This window comes from Rhipicephalus microplus, chromosome 7 (genome assembly GCF_043290135.1).
Source record: "Rhipicephalus microplus isolate Deutch F79 chromosome 7, USDA_Rmic, whole genome shotgun sequence".
NCBI classification, from domain to species: domain Eukaryota; kingdom Metazoa; phylum Arthropoda; class Arachnida; order Ixodida; family Ixodidae; genus Rhipicephalus; species Rhipicephalus microplus.
In genome coordinates this window covers 118,389,483-118,401,731 of record NC_134706.1, presented here as the reverse complement: position 1 = coordinate 118,401,731, position 12,249 = coordinate 118,389,483, and the positions used below count along the sequence as shown (strand labels likewise).

General features: G+C 41.5%; 1 protein-coding gene across 4 annotated transcripts in view; it reads left to right on the top strand.

Moving 5' to 3' along the window:
• The window catches only part of LOC119179026 (fatty acid synthase), a 159,666-nt gene that overhangs the window by 74,547 nt on the left and 72,870 nt on the right, over positions 1 to 12,249 (top strand). The gene's annotated exons all lie outside the window — the stretch shown is intronic.

Here is a 12,249-nt window from a genome sequence, read left to right as displayed (position 1 = left end):
ACTGCCTGGGCGAAATTGGCGAAAAAACGAAAAAAAACGAAGCTGCCGAAAAGTACTGAACGGCTACTCAATATACAACCAATATTTTATGGCATCAGCAACACGGTTTTGCGAGTTAATAATACCATAACAAATATTCACGCAAAACTGCTTCACCAAAGCACAATAAAATCAGGTCTACTTTTCAACGGTATGGTCACACTGTGCTAGAATGGGGGTCACACGCACTTACACTCGCTCACCAATATAGCAAGAAGGTGAAAACAAATAGAACAAAGCCTTAGCAGCGTCAAATCAAACGTCAACAACACTGCTACCAATGTAGAGGACAATTTTTTCAGACACACTCGTCCTGGCAAAGGCCATAATATATGCAATGTTAACGCATAATATCAATTTTTATGAACATAAATACCCTAAACGAATTACCGCTACGACAGGTTTGAAGTGTTTTTAAGGGCGAAATTTTTAAATGTTCACCTTTGAAAGTGGTACGAAGCGCAAAACTAGTGAGGAACAACCAAAAAAGTGCACCAGCTCCGCGTTCACTTTTGCGTCATCTGCGTCACGCTCATGTCACGTAACAAATTAAAATTTGCCTGAGTGTAATAGCTGCTCGTCGGTGTCTCCTACTTCATTTTTACAGCAACCACGTGAGTAAAAAATAGAAATACACATATTCCAAAAACTCGCTTCGGAAGAAGAAAATAAGCAGACAGGGGAGGAGATCAAATAATAACGACAAGAACTTAGAAATAGTTTTTCTTGAGATAGTTGGTGCAATTATTTCTCAATATTTATGTATTTATTTATTTATCATTTATATCATAATACCTAACAGGAGCAGAATTAGGCGTAAGGTGAGGGAGGCGTACAGTACAACACAATCCCTTATTCACGCCTATTAACAGAACTTCGGGACATAACACAAAATTTGTGCAGTAGTAAATACAGATTGCAGTTAAGGTACATAATACAACCAATATACTATTGCATCATTATAAATCATCTAATGAAATGGAAAGCTTGAGCCAATGTTAATAAAGACAACACATGAAACATTCTGCACAAGAGATTAGAAAAGGCGTCTCTTATAATCATATGGTGGTTTTAGGACGTTAAACCCTACATATAAATTATTCAAGAGATTAGAAAAGGGACATATAAAGGTGAGAAAGAAAGAAAGAGATCAAGAAATCCAGCATATAAACGGAGTGGATGATGATGAGTGGGGCGAAGCGCTGGAGGGTTTCATCGCTAAACAGTGAACTATCCGCGAATATTGCCCACTACTTCATCAAAGATGTGACAAACACTGTATGTATTTATACAAAAAATTTCATTATTTATAAATAGTAGCTGTAAATTGCTTCTATTCCTCTTCTTTAAAACGGCTTCTTTATCGGTGAAGTGGCGGATTGGTGTTGGGGCGTAGTGGGACTTTTGTAAGGATGAAGTAAGTGGCAGTTTGCAAAGGTGGAACTATAAGCCGTCACGTACAAACAAGGGACGAACGCAGTTTAATGAATGGTTCTTTAACGCACACCCGGATACAAGTGCACTACCATCTGGCATTTTATATTGGCTACTTCTCGACAGAACTTCCTTTATGGTGGGTGAATTGGTGGATCGGTGATGGGGCGTAGGGGAGTGTTTTCAAGGAAGAAGTAGTGGGCAGTTAACAAAGGTGGAACTCTAGGTGGTCACGTACATACATAGAAGGAATGGACTGACCCACGTCAATGCTCAGGGTCGATGGAAGAATCTACTGGGAAAGTTAGATCTCACAAATGCTGAGTAAAGGACGTATATTTAAGGAATAGTGTTGGCGAGCTGGTAAATAATGGCAACTTTAGACGAACAAAACATTTTTACTCATTCGCGTAAATAGTACAATTGGCATTTCCTCAATTTATTGCAACTGAATAAAGAGAACGTGGCTTCACATTTGAAATAGAGAAACTTATGTAGAGCCTTGAAATTTTCTTGTTAATACCACACGAGTGTGGCCTTAACGACAGAATTGTTCCACAAGTGTGAGAGAAGCAACGCGTAACGATACGATGGTCGTTGTCACAAACGCTTTCCAAACACAAGATGGCTCAGATGCGGCTGGCATGTGCATCCAGTCTAAGCAAACAGCTATCTAAGCATCCGCTTCATGTAGTGAATCTACCTAAATGTCGCCTGTATTTGATGCCCCCTGGTGTAAGAGTACGCTTCCGCAACAATATTTAAAAAAAATTGGCTGCTTTTTAGAATGCCATATTATTCTGAGACATGATGCAGGGGACATAAAGATAGATTTTTTAAACCTGCAATGCGGTTTTGGCCCTGTGAAATGTTTTCTCAGCTTTTGAATATTATAGTTTTATTTTGTCTAAATTGGGCTTGGGTCAGCTTGCTAGCTTATACACATTGTGATGATAGCGTATTTATGTTCATGAGTGTTTCGTAGAAATTGTTTAAAGTGCGTGATGTGTATAAGGCAAATGACTTCGATAAAGATTTGATATTTTTGTTCGATATATTAAAACGTATGAAACGAATATAATTTATGATCATCACAATAACTTGACCTGTAGTCAAGAGGGCAATAAAAAATTGGCAAATCCCACGTACAGTGAAAATTGATGATTTACGAAGCACAATTGAGAAATGTTGGTATGTCACTTTAAAATCACCACAACGTTACCAGAAGGAGGTAAATGATGCCATTCATGACTTCCGTGTCATAATTATTATGTTTGGATGTTGTTTTGTTTTGTTTCCCTGGGATGATGGCTCATACCCACTCAGGGGGATTGGCCAAGAAAGTGTAGTGCAGTTTTTCTGTTATCATTTTAACTATGTGTAATGAATTGGTATTATAATAAGACTAATGTAAAAAAACATAAAAGGGCAAACGAAAAAAAAATCACGTTGAGCAACTTTGAGATTTGAGGTGTTATAATTACCACTCAGCTGCGTTTACTTCACTCTGCCCTGGGGAATAATAAATTTTTTTGATTGAAGATCACAAAGGTATACGCTTGGTTTCCTGAATATAATCGCAAACGGCACTGAAAGCATCCCTGTGGCAATGTCCTAAAACTGAGGCACCAAAGCTTAGCGCCGTTTCCGCCGTCAATCTAACGCCTATTTTCAGAAATGGCATAACTAGTAACTTTTTTCGAAGTATATCGTAGCGGTGACAATACAAAAAATAATGATCTAGTGATTCCATTTCTCCATAGAATGCGCAGAGGGGTGATGTTGTCTGACCAGCTTTGTGTAGATACAGGTTTAGGGGGGGGGGGACACGACATCGAAATTTAGTAATTAAGACTTCAAGCTTTCTGGGCTGGCTCCAGTGGGGTTGCCATGGAAACATGAGGTTGTTATAGTCTGTACGTGTAGTTACTTTTTCTATCGTATCAGTGGAGATTGCTGATTTTCGATATCTTATTGCCGTGATATATTCAACATCTGGCAGTATGGACAAAACTGGCCCATCAAGGGCGGCTAGTGCTAAGGAATCGGCCAATTAATTTAATCTTAATCTACAGTGTCCCGGAACCCATAGTAACCTCAGGAGTCTCAACTGCGGGGGTACTAATGTTTTGAATGCGCTTAGAATTCGAGAGTTCTCTGAAGCTGTCAGAGCTGCACAAACTGAAAGAGAATCCGTCATTATGACTGCGTTGTTTTGATTTGATGGAAGTTTTCGAAGAGCTAAAATAATTGCCACGAGCTCCGCTTCAAAAACTGGAGTAAAATCAGGTAGTCTCACTGAAAACGACCAGTCAAGCGAATCAGAGGCAATGCCTACACCTGCCTTTAGATTATTTACGGAAGCATCTGTGGCTATTATATTTTTAGTTTCTGCACGCTCCAAGTAATCTAATAATATGTTATTTAAAAATTTGAGAGATTTTAATTTGGCGTTTTGGGGGAATATATCATCATACTCAATAATAACATGACAATTCGAGTCATTAGTCTCAATTACATTTCTAATATTCACATTTATACATTATAGATTATTTTGTACAAACATTATCTGAGGTGTGTGAAACCGTGACCAATGAGCAAGAAAAAAGGCGTCTGGGTTTGCGATAAAAGCAGATTGAGATCTTCTTGCCGGTAAGCAATAAAATTTTAAAAATGCTTGTATGGTCAAAATTTGAAATCGACAAAGTAGTGTAGGCAGGTGCGCTTCCTGGTACAGTGCGTTGATAGCCACAAATCTAGGGAGTCCCAGACACATTCCCAGTGCTTCTCGCTTCAAGACAACTAGAGGTTTCGTTTTATACGCAGGGACACCCGAGAATAATATGCAGCCGAATTCCATGATGGGGTGCATATAAATCTTGTACAATGTTATCAAGCTGTGCCTCCGTAACCCATATTTCCGGTTACTTAGCTTGTGTAGTAAGCCTGAAGCCCGCTGTGCTTTGGTAGTTATATACTCTATGTGTGGACTACAGTTAAGTTTGTCATTATAAATGATTCTCAAATATTTTATAGAGTCTACTTGCTGGATGGATTCCTGTTTATATAGAGTTGAAAGTGAAATTTGTTCTGCAAGCGGAAACGCCATGAGCGCACTTTTGTTGACATTTAACGATAACAAAATCGACTGCAACCAAGTTTCTAACATGTTAATATATCTTTGTAATTTAGGTTGTAGTGAGTAAATACCACAGTCAGCAGCAAAGAGTGCGATGTCATCAGCATAAATGTAGACAGTAACTTCTTAATCTGCTAGAATTGTGCTCATTAAAGCATTAAATAATACTGGAGATAAGACTGCTCCTTGGGGAACTCCGCGCGTTTGTTTAAATCTAGATGAGGAACATCCATCCTTGACGCAGTAGAATTTTCTTGATTTTAAGAGTTCTGCCACCCACTCAATAAAATATTGTGGGAAGTTCAATCTCTCTAGCGTATTTAACAATATGATGTGCTCCACACTGTCATAAGCCTTGGCTATGTCAAGCGTTACTAAAGCAGCGTATTGCCTTCTTTTACGCGTGAGCTGTATTCGGCTCTCTAAATCAGCATGGGCACACCAAATAGAGAAATCACTACGAATGCCGATTTGGTTCGGTTTTATTACTAAATTGTCTGCCATCCAGATACTTACTCGTCTATGTAGGACCCTCTCTACTAGTTTGACCATGTTAGATGTTAGAGAGATTGGTCTGATATTATCGAGTGTTGATCCTACACCCGGATTTTTTAGTATAGGAATCACCTTTGCTATCCTCCAATCCTGTGGCACCCATGAGTTTTTTAAGGAGTAGTTAATAACATTGGTGACGTCTCGAGGCGATAAATTGAACAGAATTTTATTCATGGGTACTGTGATTCCATCTGGGCCAGAAGACGCACAGAGTAAATGTTTAGTCACGTTGCATACTTCAGTCTGTGTCACCTCTTCAAAGGCAGACTTTGTCGTAGACTTGTGCCAGTTGTTTGGCACTACTGAAGTGAATCTGCTTTCCAGACCTTTACCGATTGCCTCTAAGGTAGTGGTCATTCCTTGCGCCGACAGATTATCACAAGCTACATTAACTGGTGATGGCAAGATTTTCCGAGCTCTCATATATCAGAACAGTGCTTTTATATGTTTAGGCTTCAACAGGTATTATTAATGTATTCTGTCATATTCTTGTTTAGCTTGAGCTACCGTTCTTTTAAAGCCCACAGCAATGCATCTATAATCGGCCCAGTTTTGGGGGGATTGATTATGTAAGAGCTGCTTCCAAGCTGCCTGACGTCGTCGGTGCTCTCTTGTACATTCATCATTCCACCAACGGGTATATACCCTTTTTGTGGATTCAACAGTATATTCGGCTCTTTTGTAGGATCGTTTAATGACTGCGTTTATTTTCAGTGCTTTTTTATCATCGCTCTCTTCCGAGTGAAAAGCCAATGCTGACTTCAGATCATTCTTAAATTTAGTGTAATTTACAAATACTCTTACATTTGAACAAGATGGAATTATCGGGCAAGAAATTTCAAAACTTATCGGTAAGTGGTCACTGTTGGTGCCACAGTCCAGCGCTTTCCAAGAAGAAGTAGTAATGGCTGAACTGACAAAACCTAAATCTAAGGCCGACCTGGAGTGATTACGAATAATTGTGGGGGTTCTGACGTTGAGGCACGTCCGGTCATTAGCCATTGTCCACTCCCACAAGCGTTTCCCACTCAGATCAGTTCGAAAACCCCAACTCGTGTGGTGGGAATTAAAATCTACAACTAAAACTTTGTCTTTGCACCACGATTTTGTAGCTAGATCCAAACTTTGTGTGTCTTGAACACCATCCGGAAAATACATTTTAACTAAAGTGAAAGGAGTGCAGTTGGGCAGTGTAATGTCTACTGCCAAAATTTCGAATTTTGGCGACATATGTTTGTATGAGAATTTGACTTTCATACTAATTTCATTAATAATAAAAAGAGCTAGACCCCCACCTCTCGATGGACGGTCTAGTCGAAAAGATCGGAAGTTATTTAAATGGAACAAATTATGTACAGATAGCTATGTCTCTTGTAATGCTATATTATCAGGAGCGAATTTAGAAGTCAAGTATACCAAATCCGTAGATGCAGAATGGATTGGTCGGCAATTCCAATGGAGAATCTTAAGTGACCCTGTGGTTTCGAAAGAGCTGCTTCCGCTATAGCTTTCTCTAGAATGCTTTCTTTAAAGAAATCCCTCTTTGAAAGGCTCTCCTTTTCTTTCAGAAACTTTTTGTTCTTTGTTGGTTTCGGTGAGTTAGTATTCTTTGACACAGGGGATCTAGATCAGTTCAGGGACCTAGGGTCCAAATCCATGTCATCGGAATCTATTGTATATGCAGCTTTGTCCTCACTTAGACTCTGTATATCTACTGCAGAGGGTGCTGCAGACGGAGAATACAATTGTGCGATTTCAAGTTCCTCATTTTGGCTGTGGACGCCTATTGCAGAGGCTCCTGCGGGCGGATAAAACGATGGCGCAGTTTCTGATTCACCGTCAGCTATTGGTCGGGAACTCTCAACATGTTGGGATACTAGGCCTGACTCTTCCGTTGTACCAAATATGCGAATCATCTGGTTAGCCAAAATTTGAGATAGAGAATCGCAAAGGTTAGAAGCCAGTCGTTCCATGGCTTTTTCTAGAGCCTTTTCTATGGCCTCCGCTATATTCAGGTAAATCGACTCATTTATTTCCGAGAGATGTCGTGCTGCAACACTGACATACCCCTGAGTTCTAGCCTGTATTTCCGCTAGGGCTTCTCGTCGAGAACAGCGCCTACGCCCTATAATTTCAAGAATTTGCATTTCTCGAGCCTTTGCTGAGCATTCAGGATTATCTGCACATTGTTTTTCGTTGCAGAGACAACATTTCTCTTCTTTAGCTTTGCACTAATTTGTTTCGTGGTTGTCACCACACACTCGGCATCTAAGTTCTGACCTGCATCCTTTAATAATGTGACCGTATCGCTAGCACTTCGTACACTGGAGTGGTCGCGGTGATAGCGGTTTCACTCTGTATATTAGTGGTTATGCCTTGATTTCGCTTGGGAGATTCGCTCCAGCAAAGGTTACAATTACCGACTCAGTCGGCGTCTTCTGCTTCTCTACCAGTCATGCACACCTATAAACGGAGATAGCACCAGTCACGGCAAACATCTCTTATACCTCAGACGGGGTCAAGTTAACATCGAAACCACGAACAATACCTTTCACACATGCCAGATGCGGGGGAATAAAGGCGCTCACCGGATTGGTCGCGAAACTCGAGCACATCAATAGGTCTTGGACACAGAGCTGATCAGATGAAAAACATAGGATACCACCTCTGCCGAACTGGCGGACCCCTGTGATGCTGTGAAAGTGAGACGTCGCAGCTCTAAGCTCCACCTGGACCACTTTCAGATTCTTCATCCGAATGAAGCCGTCATTGCTAGGGACGAGGGCCACAGGTACTGCGGGAATGCCCTTGCGAAGAAACTTATCCACTGGTATTTCCTGTGGCGGAATTGAAGCAGACCAGAGGCAAGCCCCTGGTCCAGGTGAAGAAAACGGCATCTAAGTGCTCTTTCTAGCGCTAAAAGCGCTTACTTAGCTGTAAAAGCACTATAGGAACACCTAATAAAGACAAAGAAACCACAGCCACTACACAAACTTAGGCCAAAACCCTAGAGCAAGCACGACCAGCTACTTCGTGTTCGAGCGTTCCAGCACGAGCGTTCCAGCCATGCGTTGTTCACCTTCGTCCTCTATTCACGTCATGGGATACCAAATTTCGTATATGTAAAGCCATCAAAACGGCTGCGAGCGCATTATGAAGGGCCCTATATACTCAAGTGTAGCGTTGACGCGCGCACACGCTGGGCACAGCAACGCAAATTTAGCAAAACGCGAGCACTCTATATTATGACGCCAAGTGCGACCAGCGTTCGTCGGCGTGGCCCAACGGCAACTGGCGCGAAATGCGACATGCTCCATTTCACACTGATGTGCTCTCTTTTTTGTGACGGATTGATGCCGGATGCGCTGAAAGGCGCATGTGTCAAAGCAACGCGACGCATGCCTGCGAGTATATGGCAGGACCAGCGCTTGGCGTGGCACGCCGGTGAGCACGTGCACCACGTCACGTCGAAATGTATTGGCGTCTTGACTATGACATGTAGTCATGTTCCCACATGACACGCATCTTATGATTATCATGTTTGCACCAGTCACATACCTTCGTCATCCGTTGGTGTCACGTAATACCGAATTTCGTATATGTTAAGCTCGCTAAACGGTCGCAAGCGCATCGTCAGTGTGGCATGTAGTCATGTTACATGGCACGCATGCCATGATTATCATGTTTGGATGTGTCATTTTCCTACGACGCTCATTCGCGTGGCGTAATACCGAGTTTAGTACATGTCAAGCTAGCGAGACGGCCGCCAGCGCATCAAGAGTGTAGCATGCAGTCATGTTGTTACATGACAGGCCTGTCATGTTTATCTAGCTCTTTGCACCAGTACATACCTTCGTCATCTATTCACGTCCCATAATACGCAATTTTGTATACGTGAAGCCAGGGAACCGGCTGCCAACGCTATATGAGCGTGGCATGTAGTCATGTTGCTTGACCCGCATATCATGATCATCATTTTTACACCAGTCATATACTTTCCTCATTCCTTCGCGTACTGTAATACGAAATTTGGTATATGTGAGGCTAGCGAAATGGCCGCGAGCGCATCTTGAGCGCGGAATGTAGTCATGTTAATACATGACACGCATGTCATGATTTTTATTTTAGGATCTGTCGCTTGTGTTCGCCATGCAATCATGTCATACCATACCAGTTTTGCAACATGCCATGTGAACAAAACCACCGCAAAAGCAACAAGACCAAGAAATGTAAATCATGATTGATTGATTGATTTGTGGGGTTTAACGTCCCAAAACCATCATATGATTATGAGAGACACCGTATTGGAGTACTCTGGAAATTTTTTGACCACCTGGGGTTCTTTAACGTGCACCCAAATCTGAGTACACGGGCCTACAACATTTCCGCCTCCATCGGAAACGCAGCCGCCACAGCCGGGATTTGATCCCGCGACCTGCGGGTCAGCAAATCATAACATTCATTACATGCATGTTATGATTTTCACGTTGTGTCTAGTCAACTATGTTATTCATACAGCAATGTTGTCATACCATGTTTTGTATCAATACCATTATCGAAACAGCCAGGAGAGCTAAAAGTCGTAGGCGGCTGGATAGATAGATAGATAGATAGATAGATAGATAGATAGATAGATAGATAGATAGATAGATAGATAGATAGATAGATAGATAGATAGATAGATAGATAGATAGATAGATAGATAGATAGATAGATAGATAGATAGAAGTTCGCCAAAAAATGCTTCGTATTTAAAAAGCGGCAATGGCACAGGGGATAACATTTCAGGCGCATCTGTTGCCATGAGCTCAGAGCTCCTGGGTTCGACTGCCAATCAAGAAAGTTTTTTTTTGTGCCTTCTAATCGTGCGTATTTTTCAACCTCACTCCCGTTACGGAAATGTGTCGTAGATGTCTTAGTGATACCCACCATAAAGCACTTTCGTCCTAAAAAAAAAGGATTGGCAGTGATTGTAGAGTAAAGCTGGTTGCTTGGTTTGAGGTATCAACGTCCCGACGAGGCTCACGCTGTTAAAAGCACCGTAGTGAAGGACTTCAGGTGAATTGGGCCTACTGATCTTTTCGACGTGCTCAAAAATCAGGAATTCCACAGAGCTCAATTGTTTTGTCTCCATTGTATTGAGATTATTATGGCCGTGATCAAACCCGCGTATTTCTGGCATTGTGTAGGCTGCCACCATGTAATCATATTGTGGACTTCCAAGTTTTCTGACGTGAACGATTCGTAAACCTACCTGGCCTTCTGTCTATTATTTGATGCACCAGTACCTCACAGGCACCCCAAAATATATTAGACGGGTTGCCATTTTGTAGTGAGAGCTCTCAGCGATCACATGAGGACATCCCTCATTTCAAGCAGAGTGAAGTGAATTAGTTATCGCATTTGACCTTTTATAGCTTAGACTACGCTAACCGAAACGGTTTGTAAGCCCTTTTTTTCATTTAAAGGTGCTAAGCAAACATGTTCATTCATTTATCACAGGCTAGTGTAAAACAGGCGAACATCATTGCTCACTTACAACAGAAACAAATATTTTAGACATTCATTTTCATTCTCGAAAAGCTTATTCACTCTATGGTGCTGTCAACTACTTTGTTGTGGTTCTAACATGTCGCGCTTTTTGAAAACATTGTAAACGTCATCCCATTTTCTCAAAACTTTCCGCTACAAATATTACGGTCAATAGCGATCGCTAACGACACACACGACATCAGGTGAACAGCTGCTATAACCGAACCACTACATACATATTGTGGCGATGATGCTCTACTGCTGTCTTCAAAGTGGTGGGGTTGAATTGCGTTGATTGCGGTCGCATTTAGATGAAGGCAAAACGTAAGAGTGATAGATAGATATGTGGGGTTTAACGTCCCAAAACCACTATGTGATTATGAGAGACGTCGTAGCGGAGGGCTTCGGAAATTTAGACCACCTGGGGTTCTTTAACGTGCACCCAAATCTGAGCACACGGGCCTACAACAAAAACGTAAAAGTGCAGTGTACTCTGATATGAGTGAAGACTAATGAGCACCAAAGGGTGGAAGCTTTTAAAGCCTTTCATAGCCGTGTTCCCATTAGCATATTGTGCCTTTTGGACGCAATTCCCCAACAGTTGTGCAGGTTTCGCAGATATGTAAAAATTTTTACCAACGTGGCTCACACAATTTCAGGGTCAGTGGATAGACATGGTTGTGAAATTACGATGGTGCGCATGGACAGAGGGCGACTACATGGAAATATAAATGGTCTTTTTCTGAATAAAACCTTCTGGTGATAGTAGCGCTAGTGTTGTACCCTTCTTTTCTTTGTCCCTGTGCCAGTTCACGCTAAAAATAACTTACGATGCACTAATATCAACTACCTCGTCTATCAATATTACTTCAACCGGAAGAGTAAACATAAATCAGCAATTTTTTCCCTAAACATTTCAAACCAATCAGTGAGTCTACAAAATGACAAACGAAAACACTGAAACACGCACTTTAGCGATCAGCTTCTCACAATTATATGCTCGGAAATATACAAAAGACATTCGTGGTATTGGTAAATGTGACATCTGCAAATTTTGTGAACCTCTCTAGCGTCTAGAGGCTGAAATTGCTAGTTTTATTTGACTTCACTGGCTTTAGGAGTGGAAGAAGAGTTTTGCCTGCAAAAAGATACCTAATAACACGATTATAGCGTCTGTCTTAAGTGAAATCCTCTGGTATTTTCTTAGCAAGATAGGAACAACATGACATTTGCTGAAGGTATACAATTATATGAAAATCTTTCGAAAATTTCACAAAGGTGTACTCTTTCCGTATCGGTATAGCAGACACCTCTACGTGCGACTCATGCGTAGCTGAAGAGACCATCGAACACGTCCTGTGCAGCTGCTCTTGCTACGACACGCAGCGATGCCAGCTTCAGATGGTTTTGAAGCAACTCGACTATAGGCAATTCTCTGTGCAGTATATTCTGGGACCTTGGGCGTGTGAGAAAGGGACTAAAGCGCTACTGCATTAATTGAAGACAACAAACCTGAGTGACCACCTGTAGACTGCGTGTGCTCCCCCGTG